Genomic DNA, 19,976 nt, shown 5'->3' on the forward strand with positions numbered 1-19,976 from the left:
CCTAGTAATAAAATGCCTCATGCAGCAGAGCCCCTAGTAATAAAATGCCTCCTGTAGCGGAGCCCCTATTAATACAATGCCCTGTAGCCTCCCCTAGTAATAAAATGCCTCATGCAGCAGAGCCCCTAGTAATAAAATGCCCTGCAGCAGAGCCCCTAGTAATAAAATGCTCCATGCAGCAGAGCCCCTAGTAATAAAACGCCCTGAAGCAGAGCCCCTAGAAATTAAATGCCTCATGCAGCAGAGCCCCTAGTAATAAAATGCCTCATCCAGTAGAGCCCCTAGTAATAAAATGCCCTGCAGCAGAGCACCTAGTAATACATTGCCCTACAGCAGAGCCTCTAGTAATAAAATACCCTGCAGCAGAGCCCCTAGTAATACATTGCCCTGCAGAAGAGCCCCAAGTAATAAAATGGCCTGCAGCAGAGCCCCTAGTAATACATTGCCCTGCAGCAGAGCCCCTAGTAATAAAATGCCCCATCCAACAGAGCCCTCTAGTAATAAAATGCCGTGCAGCCTCCCCAATAAAATGCCCCATCCAACAGAGCCCCTAGTAATAAAATGCCCTGCAGCCTCCCCTAGTAATATAATGCCCCATGCAGCAGAGCTCCTAGTAATAAAATACCCTGCAGCAGAGCCCCTAGTAATGAAACACCCTGCAGCAGAGCCCCTAGTAATGAAATGCTCTGTAGCAATGCCCCTAGTAATAAAAATGCCCTGCAGCAGAGCCCCTAGTAATACATTGCCCTGCAGCATAGCCCCTAGTAATAAAATGTCCCATCCAGCAGAGTCCATAGTAATAAAATGCCCTGCAGCAGAGCCCCTAGTAATAAAATGCCCCATCCAACAGAGCCCCTAGAAATAAAATGCCTCCTGTAGCGGAGCCCCTATTAATACAATGCCCTGTATCCTCCCCTAGTAATAAAATGCCTCATGCAACAAAGCCCCTAGTAATAAAATGCCCTGTAGCAGAGCCCCTAGTAATAAAATGCCCTGCAGCAGAGCCCCTAGAAATTAAATGCCTCATGCAGCAGAGCCCCTAGTAATAAAATGCCTCATGCAGCAGACCCCTAGTAATAAAATGCCTCATGCAGCAGACCCCTAGTAATAAAATGCCTCATGCAGCAGATCCTCTAGTAATACATTGCCCTGCAGCAGAGCCCCTAGTAATAAAATGCCCTGCAGCAGAGCCCCTAGTAATACATTGCCCTGCAGCATAGCTCCTAGTTAAGAAATGCCCTTCAGCATAGCCCCTAGTAATACACTGCCCTGCAGCAGAGCCCCTAGTAATAAAATGGCCTGCAGCAGAGCCCCTAGTAATATATTGCCCTGCAGAAGAGCCCCTAGTAATAAAATGCCCCATCCAACAGAGCCCCTAGTAATAAAATGCCTCATGCAGCAGAGCCCCTAGTAATAAAATGCCTCCTGTATCAGAGCCCCTATTAATACTATGCCCTGCAGCCTCCCCTAGCAATAAAATGCCTCATGCAGCAGAGCCCCTAGTAATAAAATGCCCTGTAACAGAGACCCTAGTAATACAATCCCCTGCAGCTTCCCATAGTAATAAAATGCCTCATGCAGCTGAGCCGCTAGTAATAAAATGCCTCCTGCAGCAGAGCCCCTAGTAATAAAATGCCTCCTGTAGCAGAGCCCCTAGTAATACATTGCCCTGCCGCAGAGCCTCTAGTAATAAAATGCCCTTCAGCAGAGCCCCTAGTAATACATTGCCCTGCAGCATAGCCCCTAGTAATGAAATGCCCTGCAGCAGAGCCCCTAGTAATTAAATGCCCTGCATCAGAGCCCCTGGTAATGAAATGCCCTGCAGCAGAGCCCCTAGTAATGAAATGCCCTTCAGCCTCCCCTAGTAATAAAATGCCCTGCAGCAGAGCCCCTAGTAATAAAATGCCCCATCCAGCAGAGCCCCTAGTAATAAAATGCCCCATCTAACAGAGCCCCTAGAAATAAAATGCCTCATGCAGCAGAGCCCCTAGTAATAAAATGCCTCCTGTAGCAGAGCCCCTATTAATACAATGCCCTGCAGCCTCCCCTAGTAATAAAATGCCTCATGCAGCAGAGCCCCTAGTAATAAAATGCCCTGTAGCAGAGCCCCTAGTAATAAAATGCCCTGTAGCAGAGACCCTAGTAATAAAATGCTCCATGCAGCAAAGCCCCTAGTAATGAAACGCCCTGCAGCAGAACCCCTAGTAATAAAATGCCTCATGCAGCAGAGCCCCTAGTAATACATAGCAGAGCCCCTAGTAATACATTGCCCTGCAGCATAGCCCCTAGTAATGAAATGCCCTGCAGTAGAGCCCCAAGTAATGAAATGCCCTGCAGCAGAGCCCCTGGTAATACAATGCCGTGCAGCAAAGCCCCAGTAATAAAATGCCTCATGCAGCAGAGCCCCTAGTAATAGATTGCCCTGCAGCAGAGCCCCTAGTAATAAAATGCCCTTCAGCAGAGCCCCTAGTAATACATTGCCCTGCAGCATAGCCCCTAGTAATGAAATGCCCTGCAGCAGAGCCCCTAGTAATGAAATGCCTTGCAGCAGAGCCCCTAGTAATACATTGCCCTGCAGCAGAGCCCCTAGTAATGAAATGCCCTGCAGCAGAGCCCCTAGTAATACAATGCCCTGCAGCAGAGCCCCTAGTAATGAAATACCCTGCAGCAGAGCCCCTAGTAATACAATGCCCTGCAGCAGAGCCCCTAGTAATGAAATGCCCTGCAACAGAGCCCCTAGTAATTAAATGCACTGCAACAGAGCCCCTAGTAATAAAATGCCCCATCCAGCAGAGCTCCTAGTAATAAAATGCCTTGTAGCAGAGACCCTAGTAATACAATGCCCTGCAGCCTCCCCTAGTAATAAAATGCTCCATGCAGCAGAGCCCCTAGTAATAAAATGCCTCCTGCAGCAGAGCCCCTAGTAATAAAATGCCTCCTGTAGCAGAGCCGCTGGTAATTAAATGTCCTGCAGCAAAGCTCCTAGTAGTAAAATTCCCCTTGCAGCCCCTCTAGTAATGAAACGCCCTCTAGCGTATATTGACAAAATTCCCCTAAACCCCCTAATGATGAAATGCCCTGCATCCCCCCCCCATGATATATAATATATGAAGTGATGTATTGGCTGGATGGGTAACTGACCTGATTAAAAACAGTCTTCAATTGAGGAGGTGGTGATGATCAGGAAGTTTCTCCGCAGTGTGAATAGTCCCACAAGGATAGTAGCTATCCAATGTAGTAGATGCCTTTTTCTGTGAGCCAAATTTGAAGTTAGTCCAAGAGCAGAGCGATTCAGTGCGGGAGCCCCGGCCGGTGGCTCGACCACACGATGAGTCGGAAGTGAATTGTGACGTCACTCTAAGTGGACTATTCACACTGCGGAGAAACTTCCTGATCCTCACCACCTCCTCAATTGAAGACCATCCAGCCAATACATCTCTTCACTTCATATATCATTGTTTGCATCAGTAGTCACAGTCAGCGCAGGTATATTGTTATTTTGCCAAATCATGATGTTCTCAACTCCAAATCTTCATCTCATGTCCTCAACTCCAAATCAACATCTTGTCTCAGGGAATAGTCAGTGGACTCCCTGGACCACCGCGGGGGATAACAACCTTAGCCGCAACCCGGGAGCGGAGTCTAAGTGAACTCCTGGTCTTCGCCAGAGCCCGTAGCAAAACGGGATGGTCTTGCTGCGGCGGGGGGGCACCAGGTCGCTCCACGGGTGAGACTAGGCCCGCGGTGGCAGCCAAGGTAGGGACACAGGAAGGCAGAACCACGGGATGACAGGACCTCGGGATGGCAGGACCTCGGGATGGCGGGACCTCGGAAGGACGGCTGGCAGGACCTCGGAAGGACAGCTGGCAGGACCTCGGAAAACCACTAGGATACCGGACCGCCACAGGATTGCAGGACCACCACAGGATTGCAGGACCGCCACAGAATTACAGGACCGCCACAGGATTCAAGAACACAGGAACACGGGAATCACCACAGGAACACGGGAATCACAGAATACACGGAGGCGTCTGGAAACGCTCAGGAACTCAGAGGGCTTTCACTTCATTAACAGGACATGAAGATCCGGCAGGGGATGCTGGGAGTCACCAGGCTATATAGCCGAACCAGGAATGCCAGAGCCAATAAGGAGGACGCTGGCCCTTTAAGGCTGGGAGAAGTCCGCGCGCCACCCCCCCCCCCTAGTGGCGGGAACGCACGACTGCAGGGAAGAAGCGTGCGGCCCACACACTGGGAGCCAGAGTACAGGCCGTAGCCAGGAGAGGTAAGAGGGCAGGGGCAGCAGGCACGGGTGCACCCGTGATCCGTACCGAGGATTGCGGGTGTAACCGTGACACACCTGATGTCCTCAAATCCAAATCATCATCTCATGTTCTCAACTCCAAATCATAATCTGATGTCCTCAACTCCAAATCATCATCTCATGTTCTCAACTCCAAATCATTATCTGATGTCCTCAACTCCAATTCATCATCTGATGTTCTCAACTCCAAATCATCATCTCATGTCCTTAACTCCAAATCATCATCTCATGTCCTTAACTCCAAATCATCATCTGATGTCCTCAACTCCAAATCATTATCTGATGTCCTCAACTCCAAATCATCATCTGATGTCCTCAAATCCAAACCATCATCTGATGTCCTCAACTCCAAATCATCATCTGATGTCCTTAACTCCAAATCATCATCTGATGTCCTCAACTCCAAATCATTATCTGATGTCCTCAACTCCAAATCATCATCTGATGTCCTCAACTCCAAATCATCATCTGATGTCCTCAACTCCAAATCATTATCTGATGTCCTCAACTCCAAATCATTATCTGATGTCCTCAACTCCAAATCATCATCTGATGTCCTCAACTCCAAATCATCATCTCATTTTCTCAACTCCAAATCATCATCTAATGTCCTCAACTCCAAATCTTCATCTCATGTCCTCAACTCCAAATCATCATCTCATCTCCTCAACTCTAAATTTTCATCTGATGTCCTCAACTCCAAATCATCATCTGATGTCCTTAACTCCAAATCATCCTCTGATGTCCTTAACTCCAAATCATCAACTGATGTCCTTAACTCCAAATCATCATCTGATGTCCTCAACTCCAAATCATCATCTCATGTTCTAAACTGCAAATCATAATCTGATGTCCTCAACTCCAAATCATTATCTGATGTCCTCAACTCCAATTCATCATCTGATGTCCTCAACTCCAAATCATCATCTCATGTCCTCAACTCCAAATCATCATCTCATGTCCTCAACTCCAAATCATCAACTGATGTCCTTAACTCCAAATCATCATCTCATGTCCTCAACTCCAAATCATTATCTGATGTCCTCAACTCCAATTCATCATCTGATGTCCTCAACTCCAAATCATCATCTGATGTCCTCAACTCCAAATCATCATCTGATGTTCTCAACTCCAAATCATCATCTCATGTCCTCAGCTCCAAATCATCATCTCATGTCCTTAACTCCAAATCATCATCTAATGTCCTCAACTCCAAATCATCATCCTGTGTCCTCAAGTCCAAATCATCATTACATATCTACATGTCCATATCATTGTCATCATTAGGCATCTGATCATCGTGTGTCCTCAAATCCATATTATGACTATGACCTCTAGTCCAAATCATCATCTGATGTCCTCAACTCCAAATCATCATCTGATGTCCTCAACTTCAAATCATCATCTGATGTCCTCAACTCCAAATCTTCATCTCATGTCCTCAACTCCAAATCATCATTGCATGTTCTCAACTCCAAATCATCATCTAATGTCCTCAACTCCAAATCATCATATTATCATCTCATGTTCTCAACTCCAAATCTTCATCTCATGTCCTCAACTCCAAATCATCATCTGATGTCCTCAACTCCAAATCATCATCTGATGTTATCAACTCCAAATCATCATCTGATGTTCTCAACTCCAAATCATTATCTGATGTCCTCAACTCCAAATCATCATCTGATGTCCTCAACTCCAAATCATCATCTCATGTCCTCAGCTCCAAATCATCATCTGATGTTATCAACTCCAAATCATCATCTGATGTTATCAACTCCAAATCATCATATTATCATCTCATGTTCTCAACTCCAAATCTTCATCTGATGTTATCAACTCCAAATCATCATCTGATGTCCTCAACTCCAAATCATCATCTGATGTCCTCAACTCCAAATCATCATCTCATGTTCTCAACTCCAAATCATCATCTGATGTCCTCAACTCCAAATCATCATCTGATGTCCTCAACTCCAAATCATCATCTGATGTCCTCAACTCCAAATCATCATCTCATGTTCTCAACTCCAAATCATCATCTGATGTCCTCAACTCCAAATCATCATCTGATGTCCTCAACTCCAAATCATCATCTCATGTTCTCAACTCCAAATCATCATCTAATGTCCTCAACTCCAAATCATCATCTAATGTCCTCAACTCCAAATCATCATCTAATGTCCTCAACTCCAAATCATCATCTCATGTCCTCAACTCCAAATCATCATCTCATGTCTTCAACTCCATTTCACATCATCTAAAGGTCCACAAATCTAAATCATCACTTAGCATCTTACAAGCCCATATCATTCTCATGTGTCCTCAAGTCCATAACATTTCCTGAAAAAGTAAAGGATCCAATTTAAAGTATCTTTACACACACAACGTTTCCACCTGGCATTGGGGTTCTTTACCGGATCCATATTATCATCAACATCTACAAGTCACCAACCAAGCAGTTTATATAATAAGTATGATGACCACCATCATCTCTCCTATTATGAGTACTATTAACTTACAACTAGATGATTTCATCATCATTGTGCATATTATTATTATAAGATCATTATTACGGTGCATTATTATTGCTAGGAGGATTATCATCCTCATCATCCTCCTCCTCAGCATTGCTGTCAGAGGCGGCCATGTACACGGCACATTGGGGCTCGGTGAAGCTGTGAGATGCCGGAGCTGCCCCCTCCTCTTACCTCTGCAGATTGTCTCCTCATGTCATGTTGCAGGGCCTCCTCCTGCTGTGTGATAGCTGCTCCCGGCTCATCCATCCCCAGTGCTGCAGCATATCCGAGACTTCCCTGGGATCATCCGGAGAGAGCAGAGACTGCGGAGCCCCCCATCCGCTGCTCATGTGTGTGCGTGGTGTGTGGAGGCACCGCACTGTGTAGGACTGGATGCTCAGTGCAGAGAGGTGGGAGTACAGCGCACAGCACAGAGCACGCTGCCAGCTACACCGAGCACAGCACAGAGCACACCGCCAGCTTCACCGAGCACAGCACAGAGCACCATGCCAGCTACACTGAGCACAGCACACAGCACACTGACAGCTACACCGAGTACAGCACACTGCCAGCTACACCGAGCACAGCACACAGCACACTGCCAGCTACACCTAGTACAGCACACTGCCAGCTACACCGAGTACAGCACACTGCCAGCTACACCGAGCACAGCACACAGCACCATGCCAGCTACACCGAGTACAGCACACTGCCAGCTACACCGAGTACAGCAGACTGCCAGCTACACCGAGCACAGCACACAGCACACTGCCAGCTACACCGAGTACAGCACACTGCCAGCTACACCGAGCACAGCACACAGCACACTGACAACTACACCGAGTACAGCACACTGCCAGCTACACCGAGTACAGCACACAGCACACTGCCAGCTACACTGAGTACAGCACACTGCCAGCTACACCGAGCACAGCACACTGCCAGCTACACCAAGTACAGCACACAGCACACTGCCAGCTACACCAAGTACAGCACACAGCACACTTCCAGCTACACCAAGTACAGCAGACTGCCAGCTACACCGAGCACAGCACACAGCACACTTCCAGCTACACCAAGTACAGCACACTGCACACTGCCAGCTACACCTAGTACAGCACACTGCACACTGCCAGCTACACCAAGTACAGCACACAGCACACTGCCAGCTACACCAAGTACAGCACACTGCCAGCTACACCGAGCACAGCACACAGCACACTGACAGCTACACCGAGTACAGCACAGAGCACCATGCCAGCTACACTGAGCACAGCACACAGCACACTGACAGCTACACTGAGCACAGCACACAGCACACTGCCAGCTACACCGAGCACAGCAGACTGCCAGCTACACCAAGTACAGCACACTGCCAGCTACACCAAGTACAGCACACAGCACACTTCCAGCTACACCAAGTACAGCACACTGCCAGCTACACCAAGTACAGCACACAGCACACTTCCAGCTACACCAAGTACAGCACACAGCACACTGCCAGCTACACCAAGTACAGCACACTGCCAGCTACACCGAGCACAGCACACAGCACACTTCCAGCTACACCTAGTACAGCACACTGCACACTGCCAGCTACACCGAGTACAGCACACAGCACACTGCCAGCTACACCGAGTACAGCACACAGCACAATTCCAGCTACACCAAGTACAGCACACTGCCAGCTACACCGAGCACAGCACACAGCACACTGACAGCTACACCAAGTACAGCACACTGCACACTGCCAGCTACACCGAGCACAGCACACAGCACACTGACAGCTACACCAAGTACAGCACACAGCACACTTCCAGCTACACCAAGTACAGCACACTGCCAGCTACACCGAGCACAGCACACAGCACACTGACAGCTACACCAAGTACAGCACACAGCACACTGCCAGCTACACCGAGCACAGCACACAGCCAGCTACACCGAGTACAGCAGACTGCCAGCTACACCAAGTACAGCACACAGCACACTGCCAGCTACACCAAGTACAGCACACAGCACACTTCCAGCTACACCAAGTACAGCACACTGCCAGCTACACCGAGTACAGCACACTGCCAGCTACACCGAGTACAGCACACTGCCAGCTACACCGAGTACAGCACACTGCCAGCTACACCAAGTACAGCACACTGCCAGCTACACCGAGCACAGCACACAGCACAATGCCAGCTACACCGAGTACAGCAGACTGCCAGCTACACCGAGCACAGCACACAGCACACTGCCAGCTACACCGAGTACAACAGACTGCCAGCTACACCGAGCTCAGCACACTGCCAGCTACACCGAGTACAGCACACTGCCAGCTACACCGAGCTCAGCACACTGCCAGCTACACCGAGTACAGCACACTGCCAGCTACACCGAGTACAGCACACAGCACACTGCCAGCTACACGAGCACAGCACACAGCACACTGCCAGCTACACCTAGTACAGCACACTGCCAGCTACACCGAGTACAGCACACTGCCAGCTACACGAGCACAGCACACAGCACACTGCCAGCTACACCGAGTACAGCACACAGCACACTTCCAGCTACACCAAGTACAGCACACTGCCAGCTACACCGAGTACAGCACACTGCCAGCTACACCGAGCACAGCACACAGCACACTGACAGCTACACCGAGTACAGCAGACTGCCAGCTACACCGAGCACAGCACACAGCACACTGCCAGCTACACCGAGTACAACAGACTGCCAGCTACACCGAGCTCAGCACACAGCACACTGCCAGCTACACCGAGTACAACAGACTGCCAGCTACACCGAGCTCAGCACACAGCACACTGACAGCTACACCGAGTACAGCACACTGCCAGCTACACCGAGCACAGCACACAGCACACTGCCAGCTACACGAGCACAGCACACAGCACACTGCCAGCTACACCGAGTACAGCACACAGCACACTGCCAGCTACACCGAGCTCAGCACACTGCCAGCTACACCGAGTACAGCACACTGCCAGCTACACGAGCACAGCACACAGCACACTGCCAGCTACACCTAGTACAGCACACTGCCAGCTACACCGAGTACAGCACACTGCCAGCTACACGAGCACAGCACACAGCACACTGCCAGCTACACCGAGTACAGCACACAGCACACTGCCAGCTACACCGAGTACAGCACACTGCCAGCTACACCGAGTACAGCACACTGCCAGCTACACGAGCACAGCACACAGCACACTTCCAGCTACACCTAGTACAGCACACTGCCAGCTACACCGAGCTCAGCACACAGCACACTGACAGCTACACCGAGTACAGCACACAGCACACTGCCAGCTACACCAAGTACAGCACACTGCCAGCTACACCATGTACAGCACACAGCATGATAACTCCCTGTACTCCATAGCTCTCACAGGTATTACCGTAGTCTCTTTAGGGCATAGATATTGCTGATTATAAAGCAGGATGGCTAATCTGCGAGTTGAGATGCAGTATCCTGGAATGGCCACTATACAGTGCTTGGCGTCTTCTGCTTCCAGCTCCAAAAACTGCCCTGGAATCAGGGGCTGTCAAGAAGAGCTGATCGGGGGTAAGAGATGTCGGACCCCTGCATCACACCTTTATTTGTGTCATTATTGGCGAAAGGAATCTAAAAAAATGGATTTATATTCCAGGATTGTGGGGAAGGCTGTCCTCACACTGCTGTGCTCTGTGCTCTCATCAGTCAGTGTTACCATAACTTTGTGTGTGTTAGTATTAGGCAGAGCAAGACTGTGAAAAAGGCTTCTTATTAGATACTTCCACAGTCATTCAGAACTACAGGGGACTGAGGAGAAGCTCAATGCAGAGAGCTAAGGGAACAGCAGTGTGAGGAAAATCTACAGCTCTGATATGTGCCCCCTGATGTCATGTAGTAAATTCTACATTTAGATTATTATTTTTAGAAGGGAGAAGAGGAGACACAAGTGTTTGCTGGAGAAATCATCTTCCCCCATCTGCAACGTCATCCACGAAAACCTAGAAACCAAAGCGTTTCATCAACCAAACTGGCCAAGTACCTCATTAGGATTCTAGGACAGCAGTGTGTCCATTTACAGCTCCCCCACAGGGCAAACTAAATATTACACACCTGGGTCCTCCAGGGGAGCAAGAGACATCTCCTACATGAAATCATGACTGAGAATATGGGAAAACATTCTGTGAAATGCTCCCACGGTGACCGCCACGGGTGCTATACGTAGCAGTAACCACAAGGTCCATATACAGCATCATATCTCACGTTAGTGCAGTCCCCGGCTCTGGATCCATTGCTGACAGGAGTTTAGCAGCGACTATGTGCACGGTTGCTAAGGAAACCATTATCCGTACCTGATTTGGGCCTGTACCCAGCGCACCTCCAGGATGAATCATCTCATGTTATATATATACATATCCGGGATGAGTCGCCATCATCGTAAGTATCTGATGATCTATACAGTGTATGGCAGGATAAGGAACTTATATATATAAGGAAGTAAGGAGGGGTGAGGCCACATTACATCTGTCCGAGTGAGCGCAGCTCTGAAGTATAAATGTGACCAGAGGTCGCACTAACATATTTCTAGAAGGGTAATAATACTCCTCTTACTATTTTTGAGGAGTATCTTTAGCCGGGAAGGAGTAAGAAATTTTCAGTAATACAAGTATATAACTCATGGCTGTATATAATGTTGATAGACGCTAATTATATAAGAAAATCATGTGTCAGTATCTTCTGTGTTTAAATAGCAAATTGAGACAGTTATAGTGATGTTACATCATGCATTGCCCAGACTGGAGCCGACCCCCAACCCCCCCCCCCCCCCCCCCCCCAACCACAGTCGCCGAAACCTCCCACCACCACACTGCGGCCGCCGAAACCTCCCACCACCACACTGTGGCTAACGCCGCTGACACCAAACGTCCAGACTGCAGCTAACGCACAATGTATCCCCCTCCCCATGTGACCAGACTGTGGCAGCCGCCGCCGAGCCCCAGTGGCCAGACTGCAGCAGACACTGCAAATCCATGATAGTTGCTTTGTTTTTTTTAAAAAGAAATTTTGGTTTATTTTTTTTGGTGTCTGTGTTGGGGGGAGGCGTTTTTTTTAGGTTTTTTATTAATTGAATTTGTGTCTTTGTCATTTTTTACGTGTTTTTACTGTTTATGCAGTTCTGTTTCACATGCCACCTCAGCACCAGACATGCAGTCCCACGTAACATATACCTCATGCCACCTCAGCACCAGACATGCAGTCCCACGTAACATATACCTCATGCAACCTCAGCACCAGACACGCAGTCCCACGTAACATATACCTCATGCCACCTCAGCACCAGACATGCAGTCCCACGTAACATATACCTCATGCCACCTCAGCACCAGACATGCAGTCCCACGTAACATATACCTCATGCAACCTCAGCACCAGACACGCAGTCCCACGTAACATATACCTCATGCCACCTCAGAACTCGCCAGACATGCAGTCCCACGTAACATATACCTCATGCCACCTCAGCACCAGACACGCAGTCCCACGTAACATATACCTCATGCCACCTCAGCACCAGACACGCAGTCCCACGTAACATATACCTCATGCCACCTCAGCACCAGACACGCAGTCCCACGTAACATATACCTCATGCCACCTCAGCACCAGACACGCAGTCTCACGTAACATATACCTCATGCCACCTCAGCACCAGACATGCAGTCCCACGTAACACACACCTGCCACCTCAGCACCCGCCAGACATGCAGATCTATGTAAAATACCCCTCATGCCACCTCAGCACCCGCCAGACACGCAGTCCTACGTAACAAACCTCATGCCACCTCAGCACCCTCCAGACACACAGTCCTACGTAACACACATCTGCCACCTCAGCACCTGTCAGACATGCAGTCCTATGTAAAATACCCCTCATGCCACCTCAGCACCTGCAAGCCATGCAGTCCCATGTAACATACAGGTCTTCCCTGCCCTTGTCACATCCACTCCTGTCAGGCCCCCTCACCTCCATACACATGTATGCACACAGTACCTGTACTCGTTCTACTTGCAGGCAGCCATTTCAGCTCTACTTCCTGTGAGGAGACTGTGTAGTAAGCCACGCCCCTTTCCCGGAGGCTCCGCCCCCTCCCGTGACATCACGGCTACTCGGAGCAGCTCCATTCTAGAGGCTACCAGCACTGTAGTGTGTGCTGAGCAGTGCCGGCCCGCGCGCTGCCAGTGTAATGTCCTGCACACCATTGCTGTGCGCTCCGGACCGCTCAGCCACACACTACAGGGGATAATTGCCAAGCGTACTTTTACGCTTGGCAATTATTCTGGGGAGTAATGGCGCCTCATCATGCGTCTATGACGCTTGGTGAGGCGTTAATGCGATCTCTGAATGTGACTGTAGTAAACATGGCACTAAGAGACTGTCCTGAGTCAGTCCTGATGCCAGTGACCCAGAGGGCACAAGTAAGATCAGGGTTGGAGCTGAATGAGCTATGGAGGAGACTCTACCCCCGGTGTCCAGTGGAGGGTTATGCCTTACCTTGGATTTATTTAAAGACACCACTGCTGGGCCTTTGTAGCAGTAAGTCAGAGTGGTGGGAGATGCTCAAGAAAAGGGTGGCGAGATTCTTCCGCCAGCTCTCGAGCCTCAGGAGCCTGGACAGGTACCGCCCGTATAAGGGCCTGAGGAGGAAACTCGAGCATCTCGTCTCGACTGGAGGTAGTCGTGAGGACATCTCCAGAGTGAAATCCTTGCTGAAGAGGTGTCAGTACGATAGACACGCATCTTTGGTTTTTGAGAGGGATTACGGGAAATACCGCTCGCCCGACCCTTACAGAAACTGCAAGATGTCAGTGAATGGTAAAGTTGTCACAGGACTGGTTGACAGTACGGGATCCCTGAAAAGGTCCAGATCGGGGATCCTGGAGGTCGTCAGATCCTTCTACTCACACCTCTTGGGCAGGAAGGATCTAGATCGGGATGTGATGTCGGCTTTCCTGGCAGAAACTGTCCCTGAGCCAGGAGTAGACCCCTCTCTTCATGTTTTGACAGAGATGATCAGGGAAGAGGAAGTCAGCCTGGCGATTGAAGGGCTCGCCCTCAAGAAATCGCCAGGTCCGGATGGCTTAACATCCGAGTTTTATAAGACCTTTAAGGACGCCTTGGTTCCCCTCTTGACTGAGGTATTCAATGAGTGTCTTTCCTCGGGCGCTCTGCCGAAGTCAATGAGGAGGTCTGCCCTGATCATTCTGTCAAAGGGTAAGGACCGATCTCGTGTTGAGAACTGGCATCCCATAGCGCTTCTCAATGCGGACAGAAAGGTTTTGGCAAAGGTGCTGTTTAATCGGCTGGTGCAGTTTGCCCCCTGGCTCCTTTCGGGGACCCAGCACTGCTCTGTTCCAGGCCGCAGTACATTTAGTGCTGTGCTTTGTGTCCAGGAGGCAGTGGAGCAGGGCAGGGCTGGTAACTGGAAGGGTACCTGCTGTCCTTGGATCAGGCAAAAGCGTTTGATCGGGTTAACCACGAGTACCTCTGGTCTGTCCTTCTGAGGTATGGCCTGCCGGGGGAGTTTGTCAATTGGCTGAAAGTTTTGTACGCAGGGGCAGAGAGTTTCCCGCTTGTGAACGGTTGGATTGGCCGCCCTTTTGAGGTCGGGTCTGGTGTTCGCCAGGGTTGTCCTCTGAGCCCACTACTGTACGTGTTCGCGATCGACCCATTCCTTAGGAGGGTTGATCGTGGCCTGTTGGTGGGAGTCGCGACTGGTCCCAGAATCCACTCTAAGGGTAGTTGCGTACACCGTTTTTGTGTTCTCATAATTGTAGGTACAATGGGTGATGTCAGAGGTCGACCGCTATTTAGAAGCTTCTGGCTCCAAGATCAACCGGGATAAGTGTGAGAGTCTCTGGCTGGGAGAGGGGGATCCAGGCTCTGACCTCCCAGACACTCTTCCAGGGGTGATATATCTTGGCATTGTATGCTTATAGTAACCAATCAAAGCTCATATTAATGACTTGCGGCAGAACAGCAACCAATCATGGCTCAGCTTCTAACTGCCACAGCAGCAGCAGACAATGGCTTTTGTATATGGTGGGTAATAAGTGGAATTTGGAAAGCACGGAGTCAAAATTTCGGCTCAAAACCAAGTCTATGACATTCCCTGAGTCACAGAGAGCGGCTGTGCAAAGTTGGTGATTGTAAACGTGACGGTGCAGATTCCTTTAGCGGACACACATACATACACACACACACACATATATATATATATATATATATATGTATATACACATATACAGGTAAACACACACATATATACACGTATACATACATACACATACATACATAAATGCAGACACACACATACATACCTATACACACATACATACATACATACACATACATACATACACATATACATACACACATGCAGACACACACATACATACCTACACACACATACATACATACACATATACATACACACATGCAGACACACACATACATACCTATACACACATACATACATACACACACATACATACGCACATACATACATACACACATACATACATACACATATACATACACACATGCAGACACACACATACATACATACATACATACACACACATACATACACACATACACTCAGTTTTATATATTAGATGAAAGATCTGCAGGATTAGTAATATAGTACATACAGAGGTAGTAAACATTTGCATGTAGGTGATATCTATATGTAAATGCCAGGAATACTCTATAGTAACATTACACATAGGAGACATGATCTTGTCATCTTCTCAGCATAACATGATGTATCTCCTGCCTAATAACAATTCAGTCCCTAAACATTGAGACACACATATATATATATAAATATATATTTCTTAGTAAAATACAACACCAGTAAAATGCAATAAGTAAAGCCGCTGGCGGTGAAATGGTTAAGAAGTCGGAGTCATTCCATATTCTCCAGTACTTAATATAGCAAAACATTACACAATGTCAAGGAAAGCGCTGAAACAGGTCAACCAGAGCCCCTGGGAGTACGACAGGCAGGAAACATCACGGCAACATGCAAATCGTTTTATTCTGGCGCTGTTAGAGGCGCGCGGTCCTGCCGGATCAGCGCCGTGCTGGGGTCTGTCTGCAGCTGGAAGGCGCTGGGATACACATCCCTCACCTCCAGTACGGAACGGCGGATAATACTGAGAGACAAATTCAGGTCAAGCCTGTCATCTCACCAGGACATGCACCCCCGGATACATCACAGATATGATATCTGTAATAATACAGATGTAGCAGAGCCGAATATGTGCGGCCACAGCTTGGCTTCTCCATATTGGTCACGTTATTTAGATATTTTGGTTATTAGAGAGCAATAATGCACAAACCTATTCATGGCACAGATAGTACCACCATCCCATGGTCTCCCCTGTAAATCATGGATGTATTTAGATATATTCCTTCCTCACTGTAAATAATGGAGAAACAAATAGAATATCCATCCTGCAACTGAGGATGGTACAGATAGTACTGTCTGATAGCCTCCCTGTGCAAATGATGTAAACACAGATATTACTACACTAATTACTATTTGTACAGATAGTACTACCTTCTTGCCTCTATCTGTGCCTTCATATAAGAAGTACGATCTGTTTCATTGATACAAAAGTGCTTGAAAGTGCCATCTGTGTCTATGTCACTCACATGGGATAGGGAAAATCTGTGTTTGCAGCACTATCTGTGCCTGTATTATTTACAAGGGGAAAGTGCTTTTTGTGCCTTCATCATTGACATGATGAAAGCACTATCTGTGCCTGTGGGAATGAAGTAGAGGAAGTACTTTTAATGCCTTATTGTTGACATGAAGTAAGCAATATCTGTGCCAATATTATTGACTTGCTGAAAGCACTATCTGTGCCAGCATCAATGACATAGTGAAAGCACTATCTGTGCCTGCATCACTGACTTACTGAAAGCATTATCTGTGCTAGCATCACTCATATAGTGAAAGCGCTATCTGTGCCTGCATCTCTGACCTAGTTAAAGCACTATCTGTGCCTGCATTACTAAGCAGTTTCTCCGTATTCTGACAGAGTGAATATGTAGACTTAATTTTAAAGCATAGCATGCAGTGTCACCACTAGAGGGAGCTCACTGCCCTCACAGTATATAACTGCATACACAAAGCTCACAGGCTCCCTCTAGTGGCAGGTGATTTAAATGAAACATGTAAGACCAAATTGTAGTGGAGTTTGTATGAATTATTGTCTCAATGGCTCAATCAAGATCCCACTCGCACGTCTATTCGAGTTGAGTGGGGGATGGGAGTTTGGGGTCCGGCATCTTCTCTGCACCTATACAAGGATATCCCTTTCTGTAGGTTCCACACAGGAGCAAACAAACCATCATACGCCGAATCCTGAGCTGAGATCACATGATGTCTATGGTCAATTAGGGACAAATAACACTAAATCCACAGCCCCCTGACCGCTACCAAACACGACTTCACTAAAACTGTCCACACCACTGCCAGCGCCATCCAAGATCCCTACCACTGCCAGTGCCATCCGAGATCCCTACCACTGCCAGTGCCATCCGAGATCCCTACCACTGCCAGCGCCATACGAAATCTCTACCACTGCCTGCGCCATAAAAGACCCCTACCACTACCAGCGACATGCAAGATCCCTACCACTGCCAGCACCATGCAAGATCCCTACCACTGCCAGCACCATCCAAGATCCCTACCACTGCCAGAGCCATCCGAGATCCCTACCACTGCCAGTTCCATCCGAGATCCCTACCACTGCCAGTTCCATCCGAGATCCCTACCACTGCCAGTTCCATCCGAGATCCCTACCACTGCCAGCGCCATCCGAGATCCCTACCACTGCCAGTTACATCCGAGATCCCTACCACTGCCAGCGCCATGAGAGATCCCTACCACTGCCAGCGACATCCAAGATCACTACCACTGGCAGCGCCATCTGAGATCCCTACCACTGCCAGCGCCATCCAAGATCCCTACCACTGCCAGCGCCATCCATGATCTTTACCACTGCCAGCGACATCCGAGATCCCTACCACTAACAGCGCCATCCATGATCTTTACCACTGCCAGCGCCATCCGAGATCCCTACCACTAACAGCGCCATCCGAGGTCCCTACCACTGCCAGCGCCATCCGAGATCCCTACCACTGCCAGTTACATCCGAGATCCCTACCACTGCCAGCGCCATGAGAGATCCCTACCACTGCCAGCGACATCCAAGATCACTACCACTGGAAGCGCCATCTGAGATCCCTACCACTGCCAGCGCCATCCAAGATCCCTACCACTGCCAGCGCCATCCATGATCTTTACCACTGCCAGCGACATCCGAGATCCCTACCACTAACAGCGCCATCCGAGGTCCCTACCACTGCCAGCGCCATCCGAGATCCCTACCACTGCCAGTTACATCCGAGATCCCTAGCACTGCCAGCGCCATGAGAGATCCCTACCACTGCCAGCGACATCCAAGACCCCTACCACTGCCAGCGCCATCCGAGATCCCTACCACTACCAGCGCCATCCAAGATCCCTACCACTGCCAGCATCATCCAAGATCCCTACCACTGCCAGCGCCATCCAAGATGCCATACGCCATCCTTGCGCTGCAGGTGACTTCTCCTATAACATTTCCAGCTTCAATGACCGATAAATCTACCAGAGAACTGCAGGAGGCAGAAATATCTACTCACCAGGGACACCAAAATAAATTTACACTGGTGCCTGTGCCCTCCTCTGTGCCAGTGACTATTCCTCCAGTGCCTGTGCCCTCCTATGTGCCAGTGAAATATCCCCCAGTGCCTGTGCCCTACAGTGTGCCACTGACTTATCCTCCAGTGCCTGTGCCCTACAGTGTGCCACTGACTAATACTCCAGTGCCTGTGCCCTCCTATGTGCCAGTGACTAATCCCCCAGTGCCTGTGCCCTCCTCAGTGCCAGTGACTATTCCTCCAGGGCCTTTGCCCTCCTCTGTGCCAGTGACTATTCCTCCAGGGCCTTTGCCCTCCTCTGTGCCAGTGACTATTCCTCCAGTGCCTTTGTCCTCCTCTGTGCCAGTGACTATTCCTCCAGTGCCTTTGTCCTCCTCTGTGCCAGTGACTATTCCTCCAGTGCCTTTGCCCTCCTCTGTGCCAGTGACTATTCCCCCAGTGCTTGTGCCCTCCTCTGTGCCAGTGACTATTCCCCCAGTGCCTGTGCCCTGCTCTTTGCCAGTGAGTATTCCCCCAGTGCCTGTGCCCTGCTCTGTGCCATTGACTATTCCCCAGTGCCTGTGCCCTCCTCAGTGCCAGTGACTATTCCCCCAATGCCTGTGCCCTCCTCTGTGCCATTTACCATTCCTCCAGTACCTGTGCCCTGCTCTGTGCCAGTGACTATTCCCCCAGTGCCTGTGCCCTCCTCTGTGCCAATGACTAATCACCCAGTGCCGATGCGCTACTCTGTACCAGTGACTATTCCTCCAGTGCCTGTGCCTTGCACTGTGCCAGTGACTATTCCCCCAGTGCCTGTGCCCTCCTCTGTGCCAGTGACTATTCCCCCAGTGCCTGTGCCCTCCTCTGTGCCATTGACCATTCCTCCAGTGCCTGTGCCCTCTTCTGTGCCAGTGACTAATCACCCAGTGCCGGTGCCCTACTCTGTACCAGTGACTATTCCTCCAGTGCCTGTGCCCTGCTCTGTGCCAGTGACTATTACCCCAGTGCCTGTACCCTCCTCTGTGCCAGTGACTATTCCCCAGTGCCTGTGCCCTCCTCTGTGCCAGTAACTAATCCCCCAGTGCCTGTGCCCTCCTCTGTGCCAGGGACTATTCCCCCAGTGCCTGTGCCCTCCTCTGTGCCTGCGACTAATCCCCCAGTGCCTGTGTCCTCCTCTGTGCTAGTGACTATTCCCCAGTGCCTGTGCTCTCCTCTGTGCTAGTGACTATTTCCCAGTGCAGATGCCATCCCCTGTGCCAGTGACTAATCCCCCAGTGCCTGTGCCCTCCTCTGTACCAGTGACAATTCCCCAATGTCTGTGCCCTCCTCTGTGCCAGTGACTAATCCCCCAGTGCCTGTGCCCTC

The 19,976-nt window shown here is 49.4% G+C and overlaps 1 protein-coding gene across 5 annotated transcripts in view; it reads right to left on the reverse strand.

Moving 5' to 3' along the window:
• LZTS3 (leucine zipper tumor suppressor family member 3) overlaps nucleotides 1–19,976 on the reverse strand; it is a 99,489-nt gene that overhangs the window by 59,826 nt on the left and 19,687 nt on the right. The window contains exon 1 of one of the 5 annotated variants that reach the window (XM_072126338.1): nucleotides 7,036–7,353. The exons of the other annotated variants lie outside the window; for them this stretch is intronic. The gene's annotated coding sequence lies outside the window, so the exon portion shown is untranslated. Of the gene's footprint in view, nucleotides 1–7,035; nucleotides 7,354–19,976 lie in introns of those variants that run through there. 5 annotated transcript variants of the gene reach the window in all.

This window comes from Engystomops pustulosus, chromosome 1 (assembly GCF_040894005.1).
Source record: "Engystomops pustulosus chromosome 1, aEngPut4.maternal, whole genome shotgun sequence".
Taxonomy (NCBI): domain Eukaryota; kingdom Metazoa; phylum Chordata; class Amphibia; order Anura; family Leptodactylidae; genus Engystomops; species Engystomops pustulosus.